At 36.8% G+C, this 11,116-nt stretch overlaps 1 pseudogene; it reads right to left on the bottom strand.

The window, feature by feature from the left end:
* Positions 1-765: 765 nt before the first annotated feature.
* Positions 766-2,701, bottom strand: LOC117718679 (ubiquitin-associated protein 2 pseudogene; annotated as a pseudogene).
* Between the last annotated feature and the right edge of the window lie 8,415 nt (positions 2,702-11,116).

Raw genomic sequence — 11,116 nt, 5'->3', positions numbered from 1 at the left:
TCTTCGATAATATATAAAAATAATCCGGTTTCCATAAATATTCTATTCACATATTTGATAATTAAATCCATTCTAATTTTAAGTATTTTGTACATATTTCAAATGTTATTCAATCTAATACACAGCATATTTAAAACTACCTGTAGCTGCATGAAACAAAAATGGTAAAGAGGACAAGAACACAGAGAAATTAAAATCTTCACAATGCATTATATCCACACCAAGAAGCCACTCATTATATGATAATTGGGGAAAGAAAATTGAAGACAACATTGGATTATACAACTAACTAAAGAGAAATACAATCATCCCTAGTAAAACCAAGAATTGTTATGTGGACAAACAATCAAAAAATTTTAGCTTTATTCACTAGTTTTAAGTGACTCCATGGGAAAACACAGGAAACAATTTGTAATTATTGATAAAGACACTATATGTTCCTTGGTTTCTAAGACAAGAACACTGACTTAGGACAGAGGTGAGTACCAGCAGCCCTTTTCTGAGCTCAGCAGCTCCCTTTCTGGCCACCAGAACAGCTCGTCCTCTACATGTGCAACACATTCCACAAGCATGCCACACACTCATGCCAATATGGAGAGCACCGCGTCCTCAGCTGCCTTCTCAACAGCAGCAACCTCTGCTCCAAGTGTCCCATCCTCAGGGGTTGTCTGGCCTGGGAGCATGAATACTGTGAGCAGCCTATTCCTGGATGGGACCACTGTGAGTGGACCTAGCAGCAGTGCCAGGGCCACAGCCTTGGTGACCTTAGGCAAAGCACCTCCAAATCTGCCTCAAGGGGTGCCTCGATCCAAACTCAGAGAGTGATAGCTTTGATCCAAATTCCAGGGCCCCAAACTGTACATTCAGCCCTGTGATATTTGCAGACCTGGGCATTTCTGCTGCAGACACAGGAACCTTAGAAGCTGGAGGTTATCCAGCGCTTAGGGAGTTTAATGTGTTTGGGCTGTGGTTGGTGGGCAGATACAATATTTTCAGCAGCCATGTTAGGAAGCCTCAAAAGTCTGTTGACAGTAGAAGGACCATCTCCAGGTGTTGATTCTCAAAGTTTTTTTTTGCCTGAGAAGGAAAGGCTCCAAAACAGGAAGAGGAACACTGACTGTCTGAGTCTGGTGTTGCTGTCGCTGGCTCAATTGGTTGAGAACTGGAGACAGTTCAGCCTTAGATTTGGAGTCCAAACGACTGAGAACTGAGGGCTGGGGCGCCAAGAGCTTGAAGCCCCAAGCAGCAGTGGTGGCCCGGGAGTTTACACTATTGTTCTGCTGTGCACTTGAAGCAGCAGGAAATAAGCTCAAACCTGGTGGTTTCAACTTCAATCTGGGAGTTGGAGATGTTCACCATTTTTGATTGAGCCAGCTCTCCAAATCCTGAGCCAAGGACAGATGACAAACTCTGAAGAGAGTATGAGCTGGTAGAAGTGGAGTTTGCAGTCCCTGGTACCATCGATTGCTGTGCCGAAAATTTGTGAAGTCAAGGGCTTGGTAAAGTCTTGCTGCTAGAACATTACAAAGGAATTGACTTCCGCGGCTTGGGTGGGAGGAGCAGGTTTGTGGAGCAAGATCAATGCTCTGCCCAGGTGTGACATGATTCTCTGCTGGAACAGATGAAGCAGTGAATACTTGTGTTTCAGAAAGATCTTCAGTCTAGCCGTCTGTGGTCTATTCTTCCACAGAATTCTTCCAGGCACGTTTAAGTCTGTAAGAGCTTTTGCTCTGCAGCTCCTGAAATACACTGTGAGGCTTTGCCAGCGCTTCAGGTCCCCCATCTGTACTGTTCTTAGAAGCTTCCCAAACTACGAACTTTGTCCCGCAGCCATCTGTAAACATGGACTCTGAATAGTCTGCAGGATTGAATGTCCCCATGGTTTGAGCAGAGAACCTTCCTGTCCCTCTGCCCCTGCCACGTCCAAATTCTCTGCCTCTGGCCAGCTTGCCTTGTTCTGAAGGCTTGTTTGTCTCCTTGACTGCAATCAACTCCATTCTCTTCACCTTTGAACTCTCAGCCTCAGTTGCCATTCCCCTGTCGTTGTTGTTTCTCAGTCTACGACTTGCTTCTCTCTGTGTCTTCTCTCTGTTTTCTTTTTTTCTGAGCTTTGTCTTCCAAAATTATTCTTTCGCCGGGCGGTGGTGGCGCACGCCTTTAATCCCAGCACTTGGGAGGCAGAGGCGGGCTGATTTCTGAGTTCGAGGCCAGACTGGTCTACAGAGTGAGTTCCAGGACAGCCAGGGCTACACAGAGAAACCCTGTCTTGGAAAAACAAAAACAAAACAAAACAAAACAAAAAAACCAAAATTATTCTTTCTCCCTATAGTCTCCCATGGAGTGGTGTCGGAATTCCCTTCTAGCACTAAAACGCTAGCTTTGTTCACATCACCGTTACAGTCATGTAGGGCCGCAGTGCATCCATCCTGATTTTTTCCCTGTCACTTTCATAAGCTGTTTAACTTTAGCTTCAAAATCTGAATCATTCTTATCAAGGATCACTTGAGCAAGCCGTGTCTGTTCAGCTGTTGCCTGTACCACTTGTTTCTGTGACTGCGCTGTGTTTACTGTTGCCGTCTATGTTTTTTCCCCCAGCATCTCGGCAACAATCATTGCTCTCAGAAGTCATCACATACAGAATATACAAAATGTATGTGCAAAATACAAAATTGCTGCTGCTCTCATTGGACTCAGGACCCATTGCTGCTGCTCGTTACCTGCCAATGTGCTTCTTACTGTATATATGTTAACTATCTGTAATAGAAACATAGAAATACTTAAAATTCAAAAGAAAGCAATAACTGAGACAGATGTTAATCGAGGAAAACTTACTGAATCCTGAGATGAGCCTAGGTATTAAAATAAGTCACCAAACACTTCAGAATACATAATTTTTATTTTAATATATTTTAAATAAGCTTAGCACAATTTATCTGTACTTAGAAATTATTATAATATTAATAGTAAGCTATTATAATACTATGATGGGTCCTATATTCCCTCCCATTGTTGTATTCATTTTACAGAGCCTAAAGTTAAATTCAGAATAGTGTTCTGCCAGCAGGGTGCTATCTTCAAGTGTTAATGCATAATTTTTGTTTTCCAGTCTATTCAATTAAAACAGTGCTCTACGGATATAATTTGGTATGTAACTTACAACGATATGAAAAGTATTTTCAAAGCTGCTTGTAGTGCCTGCACCATAGCCTGAGCCCAGGTCTGCTGTGAGTCACATCCATTATTCACTTTAATGAATGGTAACACAGAGTCAAGAGAAACTGTGTTTTGGCCATCAACACTAATATTTATTTTCCTCCCATTTGCCCTCAGCCAGTTCATTAATCAAGATAAATTAGTGAAAAAAAGTCAATGTTATGAATCTAGAGTTTATGTATGTATTTGAAAAGCACAGTTATATAGGACAGGCATCATTTAAAATGAGTAACATTTTTAGAATATAAACTTGATTGACTCACAACTTTACCTTTTATGAAAATAACAATGTTATCATAATTTAATTAATATAACATTTAGAAAATATAATATTAATATTAGCGTCACACAATAATAGTAATTGTCATTAAATAATTTACTTTCCTAAACAGATACTGAGTTTTGCCAACAGTAGACAAGTGTTCTGTCATTTACATATGACCCTAGCCTGGCAACACTAGCTATTAATTTCTTTAATAGTTATACAAATAATCAAATAGCACTTTTGTGCAAATTGTACATGCAAATTCTTTTATATCCAACTTGTAGCTTTTGAAAGCTAGACATATTCTCATATCTCTATAGCCTTTTCTCTTCTGACACACTAAACTTGCTCACACTTCTGCCTTAGTTGTCTAGAGACATTGATTTTATTGAGCTTAAACTAAAAAGACTTTGTCATTTGCAATGGACCTTCTTACAACTAAAAATTATGTTTGTTTGCCTTTTGCTTTTATTGTTTCTTCTGCTTGCTCTCAGTTTAATTTTCTTTATATTCAGTAGTTCTCTGGTATAAACATTCGGCTTTTCTTTTCTAATATCTGCATTCAGTGATACAAAACTTCCATCTATGATATATATACTCCTTGGAATGAGTTTCTACATGGTATGCTTTCATTAGTTCAAATTTTGAATATCAATTTTGAGGTTTGTCTCATATAGAAATATATTGTTCACTGTCAGAATAGTTACAAGTGTTATGTATCTGACACCAAGGACCAAGAACTTGTTGCATCCTTTGTTATGGTGTCTTCTTTCTGATTTTATTAATTTTTTCTCAGATTACCTTGAAACTTGCTGATACTATGGATCTTTTCAAATAAATTGTTTGATTATGGTCCTATTGCTCTTTGCTTAATATTTCATTGATTATTATAATGATTTTATTCCAATTTGTAGCTTTCAATTTAATTTATTCCATGTTTAAAATTTATTCAATTATGTTTTCAATGCCATACAGTTCAAAATTACTCTTTAGAAATTTCACACCACCATTATCTCAATTGTGTGTTTATGATATGATCTCTAAGTACACAGGCATTTCAATTTACTTGTAAAAAATAATTTCTAGTTTAATTTTTATTTATATTAGGTTTATAAGACAAATTCTAAGACCATGAATATGAGTTATCTTGGTGATTTTTATTATGTGTTTGAGGAGAATATAAGATTTGCTGTTGTGTCAGGAAGTGAACAACGAAGATGAATGACTCTTAAATTTCACTGCTTTATCTTTTCTTTTTTTTAACTTTATCTTTTCTATCTCTGATAAAAGTGTGTTGAAGTGTTTGCTAAAGTAGTTGGAGAAATGGGTCAGTCATGAACAATGCTTGCTGTTCTTGCTAAAGAACCTGATTTGATGTCTAATACCCATAACAGTTGTCACACAAACATCTGTAACACCAGTTCCCATGGAACCATACAAAATAAACACATATAGACAAACAGGCATGTATGTGCAAGTGTGTGTGTGTGTGTGTGTGTGTGTGTGTGTGTGCATGTTTGCATGTATATACAACAACTTTGATTTCTGTAAGTACTGTCCACTTTATTTACTCAACACACCAAAAAGAAGAAGGAGAAGAAGAAGAAGAAGAAGAAGAAGAAGAAGAAGAAGAAGAAGAAGAAGAAGAAGAAGAAGAAGAGGAGGAGGAGGAGGAGGAGGAGGAGGAGGAGGAGGAGGAGGAGGAGGAGGAGGAGGAGGAGGAGGAGGAGGAAGAGGAGGAGGAGGAGGAGGAGGAGGAGGAGGGAGAGGAGGAGGAGGAGAAGGAGGGAGAGGAGGAGGAGGAGAAGGAGGAGGAGGGGAGGAGGGGAGGAGGAGGAGAAGGAGGAAGGCTACTGAAAGGTAGACTATTTGTAATGATCTCCAAGAATCAGTATTTCAATATTTTAGCTTTGTAAACAGTGATGTCATTTAGGATACTGTAGTTCCTTAGAAATCCTAGAGTCCTAAGGAGCAGAAAAGGGGATAAGAATGAACATGAGGTGATTTAGAATGTTCTTGGTTTGAACTATCTGAGTTCTGCTTAAATTATGCCACAGTGTTTGGTTTTCTTTACCCAATATTTACTCAGAAGTACAATATCAAACTTAAGAACATCAAAAGCTATAAAGAAGCTGAAAGAGATTAAGTAAGCTATGGACATCTGAGGCATTCTCCCTTCTACTACTGCAGATGAAAGCTAGTTCCAAGAGAGCTTTCTGTTGGAGAAAGTTCAGAGTGCTTGCCAACTTAATCTTACTGGAGTCCTTGATCAGTGAAAAATAACCAGTTTATAGCAGACATTCTGAATTTCTACATATTTACTGAATAAACGAGCCAGTTCAACTACTCACAAATCACTTAATGCAAAAAAATGTTCTGGTGAATCAAGCTTAGAGGTTCTACACTGCATAATTAAGGCAAACAGTATTTTGCCTTAATTATATTTGAAAAAATTATTAGGATTTGACCACAGTGAATGATTTTTTTTGCATTGGTGCAATTTTCTGTCTTCTTTTATTGAGTCTCTGAATATATTTCCTGAAATCTATGAGGTCCTCTAGGAGCTGAGAAAGATATCAAACAAAGGATAATCTATTTCTTTTTCTAGTTGAAGTTTGGGTGTTCTGAAGCTCCACATAATTACTTGTTGGGGGTTTTTGAATTCTGACCTAATGCTTATGTATTATATTTTTCAATGGCACTGATGCCAACTGGTAGCATTGACTCACATTTACAAGGTGGACATGTGTCTTTTTAACACTTTATGACTTGTACAAGTTCATTCTCCTAATTCTTTAAATGATAATTCATTCACACCCATATGTACCATCATATATAAACTTTCCATAAAATATAGAAGTTAAACATTATCATATGCAAAGTTCTACATAAGTACACCATATATTCCTTCTTTATGAAAACACAAAACAAGAACAAAAAATAACTACTGAGTTTTAGTGCATATTTAATTCATATTTTACTGTGACTAGTTTTCTTTCTTTAGCTCCCATTCTTCTAAACGTTCCACATTATTTGATTATTGTGTTATTTTATTTAACTTTATTGAATATATTGGTGTTTCATCTACATGTCTGTCTGTGCACATCATGAAGGCCAGGAGAGGGCACTTGATCTTATAATATGGAATTACTGAGGTCATAATCCGCTATGGGTATGCAGATCAAATTCAAGTCCTCTGAAAAGCAAACTTGTGCTCTTAACTACAAAGAAATCTTTGAGGCCCCAAAGATTGTGTTCTTTAACAAAGTCTATTCAAGCTCTCCTGAAATATTTTACAGACAGGTAGTCCTTTAAATTTAAAATTCATCTCTGTTTTTAGTCATAATAAGCTAAGACCCACCAGTTAAATCAACATTTAAGAACTTTCAATATGGCAGGCACTGTTATAGGTACATTCCAATTATAGTTTATAACAAGCCTTAAGCAGTTTATAATAGTGGTTATGTCTCTAATTTATGGTAAGGATGCTGAGCCATCAAATGATTTCACAACTCAACCACAACAATTCAGCCACAGTCAAACAAGTAGTAAACTGAGTCTAGATTCAAATCCAGATAAGTGTAGCTCTCTACTCTATACTTCTACAGAACACCCCTGTTGTTGCTATCCTCCTCAGAGCTTACCAAGAAAGAAGTCTTACACACCAAGGGCTTGAGCCTCTTCCACTTCAGTTATTCCAGTCAATATCTCTTGATGTTTCTGTCCTGGTATCTGAAGGACACAGTGAATTATTCAAATTTAATCATGTGAAGGCATGAGCTTTCTAGTGACAATAGAATTATCATACTAGCTCACTCAAATATCTATTATTTTGTATTGAAAAGAGGATTATATAGAGAGAAGAGAACAAATCGTTCAGATAAGTTAATGCAGAGATAATCCCAGCACAATGCTGTCTGCATTGTTTACACCAAGTCAGGCTGTTGGAAATCTTGCTGCAGTACCCCTCAACTGCATCTTTAGAGGGAAGAACCATGGCTCTGAAGCCATTCAGTCAAGTCTGGCAAAAGTGGCTAACTGTATTACTGTAGCGTTAGAATGGCAAACTACTCGGCAGGCTTCTTATGTGGGAATTCAAATCAATAGTGTAAGAATATAGAAGAAAGCAAATGTAGAGAAAAGTTAGAGAGCATGAAGAGTTTCACATGGAAATCAATAAACTATCGTAGTGGGGAAGTATTAATCAGGGGAGATAAAGGATACACCAGAAAACAGAAAATGAAGGATTGGACGGTGAGGCCCAGTGCAGCCTAATCAGCTGGTAGCAAGTAGAATAAGGGATTTGAGTTATGACAGGGAGAAATGACCCAAGCTGGCAACTGAGTTTACCATGTAAAATCTAGAAAATCTTTCTTGTTTCTATTCTCGTAGAGCCTTTAAACTTTTCTCTTCAATAAAATTCATGGTTGACTTTGCAAGTGTCTAAGTTCCTGTGGCTGTTACATCAAAGGACTCCTTATTGTCTCTCGTGACTGAATACCGATTGTGAAGCATGTGTTCTCTACATTTTGGCCTATCGTGACATCCTTACTAACCAGGAAAATGGCCCATGGTTGTATTGTATTACCAATAGTGGTAAATGACAGAAGTAAAACTTAGCTGGAACATTACTCTGTTCTCATGAGACAGGATAGAGCTCAGTTGTTCGGAACTTGAAGGACCTTTTCAGAAGCAGAAATTAGAAAAATACTAAGAAGTTGGAACTTCATAAAGCCTATCATCATTTATAAAATTGTTAAGTAAGCAATTATATATGAGATGTTCAGTATATTTTAGCAACAAAGAGGAGTCTATAATCCAATATTAAGAGCTATTACTGCACAAAGATTTATTATTTGATTTTAAATGCATATGTTTAAAAGCATGTAAACTGGTTTTCTTATTGACAGCAATCAGGTTGACCTTATGTTTTGCTTTAGTTGTTCAGGACAGTTTTTAGATAACTTTAAATGTAAAATGTGTGTATGATAACTAGGTAATATGTATAGCACACAGGTACAGATCAGAAGAAAACTGTTATCAGTTCTCTACTTCCATCATTTGTGGCTTTCAGGGATGAAATTCAGATTGGAAGCCTCAAGCACATTTCCTAGTAAACCCTGTTGCAGGCCCTTAAATAGAATCTATAAGATGATTCAGTTTGCATTATTTGGGCAATTACATATTATACCTGATACTGCTAACTATTTCTTCTCCTGCTGAATATTAGTATTTTATCATAATTTTTTATATTTGTATTGATTATGTTATATAACATATATACCATGTATGGTATATTATGGCATCAATTATGTTATATATGGTATAATATGTAACATGTGCTATACATGCCATATTATCAATTAACAATTACTTTTGTTGTAAACATTTTAGTTCTTTCAATAAGTTACAGTATATGGTAAATACTAGTCTAATTTTACTGTAAAACTGTATTCTTTGATATGAGTAATACATGGTATTAGCAAAATATTTTATTTGTAACTTGAATAATTAACTCATCTTCAATCTTTAATATTGTCTGTCTTGGCCAACTATATTTGATCAAGAAAATGTGTAACATACATTTGTGTAATGTAATATATATATATATATATATATATATATATATATATACACACACACATCCTTCTTTGCCTATTTGTCTTTTATCTCTTATGAAAAACTCTTAAGCACTTAACTTTAGGAACTTGGTATAGATACCTCTTGCTATATTGTTAACTTTCCTGAATATACGACATATCTCAGTACTTCCATTTATGGTGAGGAAACTGTATTGTAAAATGGCCTAGAACTTATCCATAATCACAAATCCTTGTAACTAGGGTCCAGAGCCAAACTTGGCAGGCATGGATCCTCCACCCTCTTACCATCATCTCCATAGATGCTATACATTTAGTGTTACTAAGCCAGACTCACCACTGGATCTATAATTTGTTCATCTTCTTAAGTGTCAGTTCATTTGTCAGAATTCTTGTTTAAGCACTGAAAGATATGGTGCTTTCTATTAAAATCTATGTGTTAGTTTCTGAGCACAACAGGCTTTTCTAGTGACTGTGAGAAACTCTATTCTCAGGGCATTGTTTTATTTTAAAGATTCTAGGATGTTTTTCAATTATATTCAGTCTTAGGAAGAAGTCAAATCAAATGCCAATGCCAAATGGGGCCAGGCTGTAAACTGACTAATTTCAACTGCTCTTGCTGGGTTCACAGCACAAGGTTTCTATCAACTCTCACAAAGTGCATTTCTGAAATGATCCCTTTACAGGGAAGTCCATATCTTTGTTTGAGATTTTTAGACTTACCCGATCTTCCTGAAAGTGGCTAGCATTTTGGTGAGGGTGAAAGACTAGGGAACTGGTCAGTGGGGGTCTTTTCTTACAAGGAGGGGTAGCCATAATGGAAGATAAATGGAAGGAGGTTCAAAGGGAATATGGTGCATCAAGGAAAGTTTAGTATGGCAGGAAGAGCTAGGCATGGAGATCATTAAGGTGGGTAAGGTAGGATAGAATGAAGTATTCTTCGGAGGAGGAAAAGTGATAGGGTAGAAGGCAGAAAGAGGTTTGGTCTGGTAGCAAGCCTGAATGCAGGCAGGCTGAGAAGGCAGGAGATGAATGCAATTCAGAGGGCAGATAGAAGAGATCCCTGGACAAGAGGATGGGGCTTACAGAAAAAAAAATGCTAGAAAAATGTCTTCTCATCTTTCCAGATGCCCCTCAAAGATGTTATTCCACTGATATCAGCTAGCGACTGAGCTGGTGCTTGACCATCATCTCTGACAATCACCTCTTGCGTCACTCCTCACCTCATCCTATGTCTGAATGCCCATTATGAAGCAAACACTCTCACTGTGCTTTGGTACCTCAGCCTTGTTACTCTGAAGATACAACCAGAATTTAGCTCTCAAGTCATTTTGGTAAAAGAAGACTTAGCAAAAGTGAGGGTTTTAAACCTGTGTCTATGCTTAAGGTAACCTGGGGTTTTCTTTCTATTGGCAAAGCACGGGTAGGCTTAAACAATAGACCTGGGACAAAAGTCCTGAAGCACAGATACTGGGGAAATACGTAGAAGTTTGCCTTTCATCTATCTCCTAGTGAAAAAGAGATTATTTGAGAATTGATCTTTCCATTTTAATAAAAAAAGAAAACACTCGACTCTAGGAAAGAAACCATCATAGGTAGAAAAATCCATCAATTGATATTAAATATATACCTGTTTTCATATTATAATTAAGATTCATAGAGACAACCTATAGTCTGGGCTTTCTCCATCTTTTATTAGGTGAAGCTACATTACTGACATAGTAGGTAATTAATAGAAGTTGGACCAGTGTGCAATATGTTCATTTTCCTTCCTTATTTGGTCCCTCAATCTTGTCCATAATTGCTGTCAAATATACCTTTTCAACCTTGTATGTTTTAGTATTTTATATAAATTTATGTTTCTCCATTCTTTCATTCTTACAAACTGCACTTTTATTTTTAAAAGCTTTTTTGGGTTCTCTAGATCAGCTAATCCACATAAAATTAATTTAAATTTATGCTCAAATAATATTGTATTGCTTGAAGTGTAATAAGAAACATTATAATAGCAATGGAATTTATCAAATTTTATATAAAC

This window comes from Arvicanthis niloticus, chromosome 13, assembly GCF_011762505.2.
Source record: "Arvicanthis niloticus isolate mArvNil1 chromosome 13, mArvNil1.pat.X, whole genome shotgun sequence".
Taxonomy (NCBI): Eukaryota; Metazoa; Chordata; class Mammalia; order Rodentia; family Muridae; genus Arvicanthis; species Arvicanthis niloticus.
The sequence above is the reverse complement of the archived record's forward strand: the minus strand, read 5'-3'. Positions and strand labels throughout refer to the sequence as shown.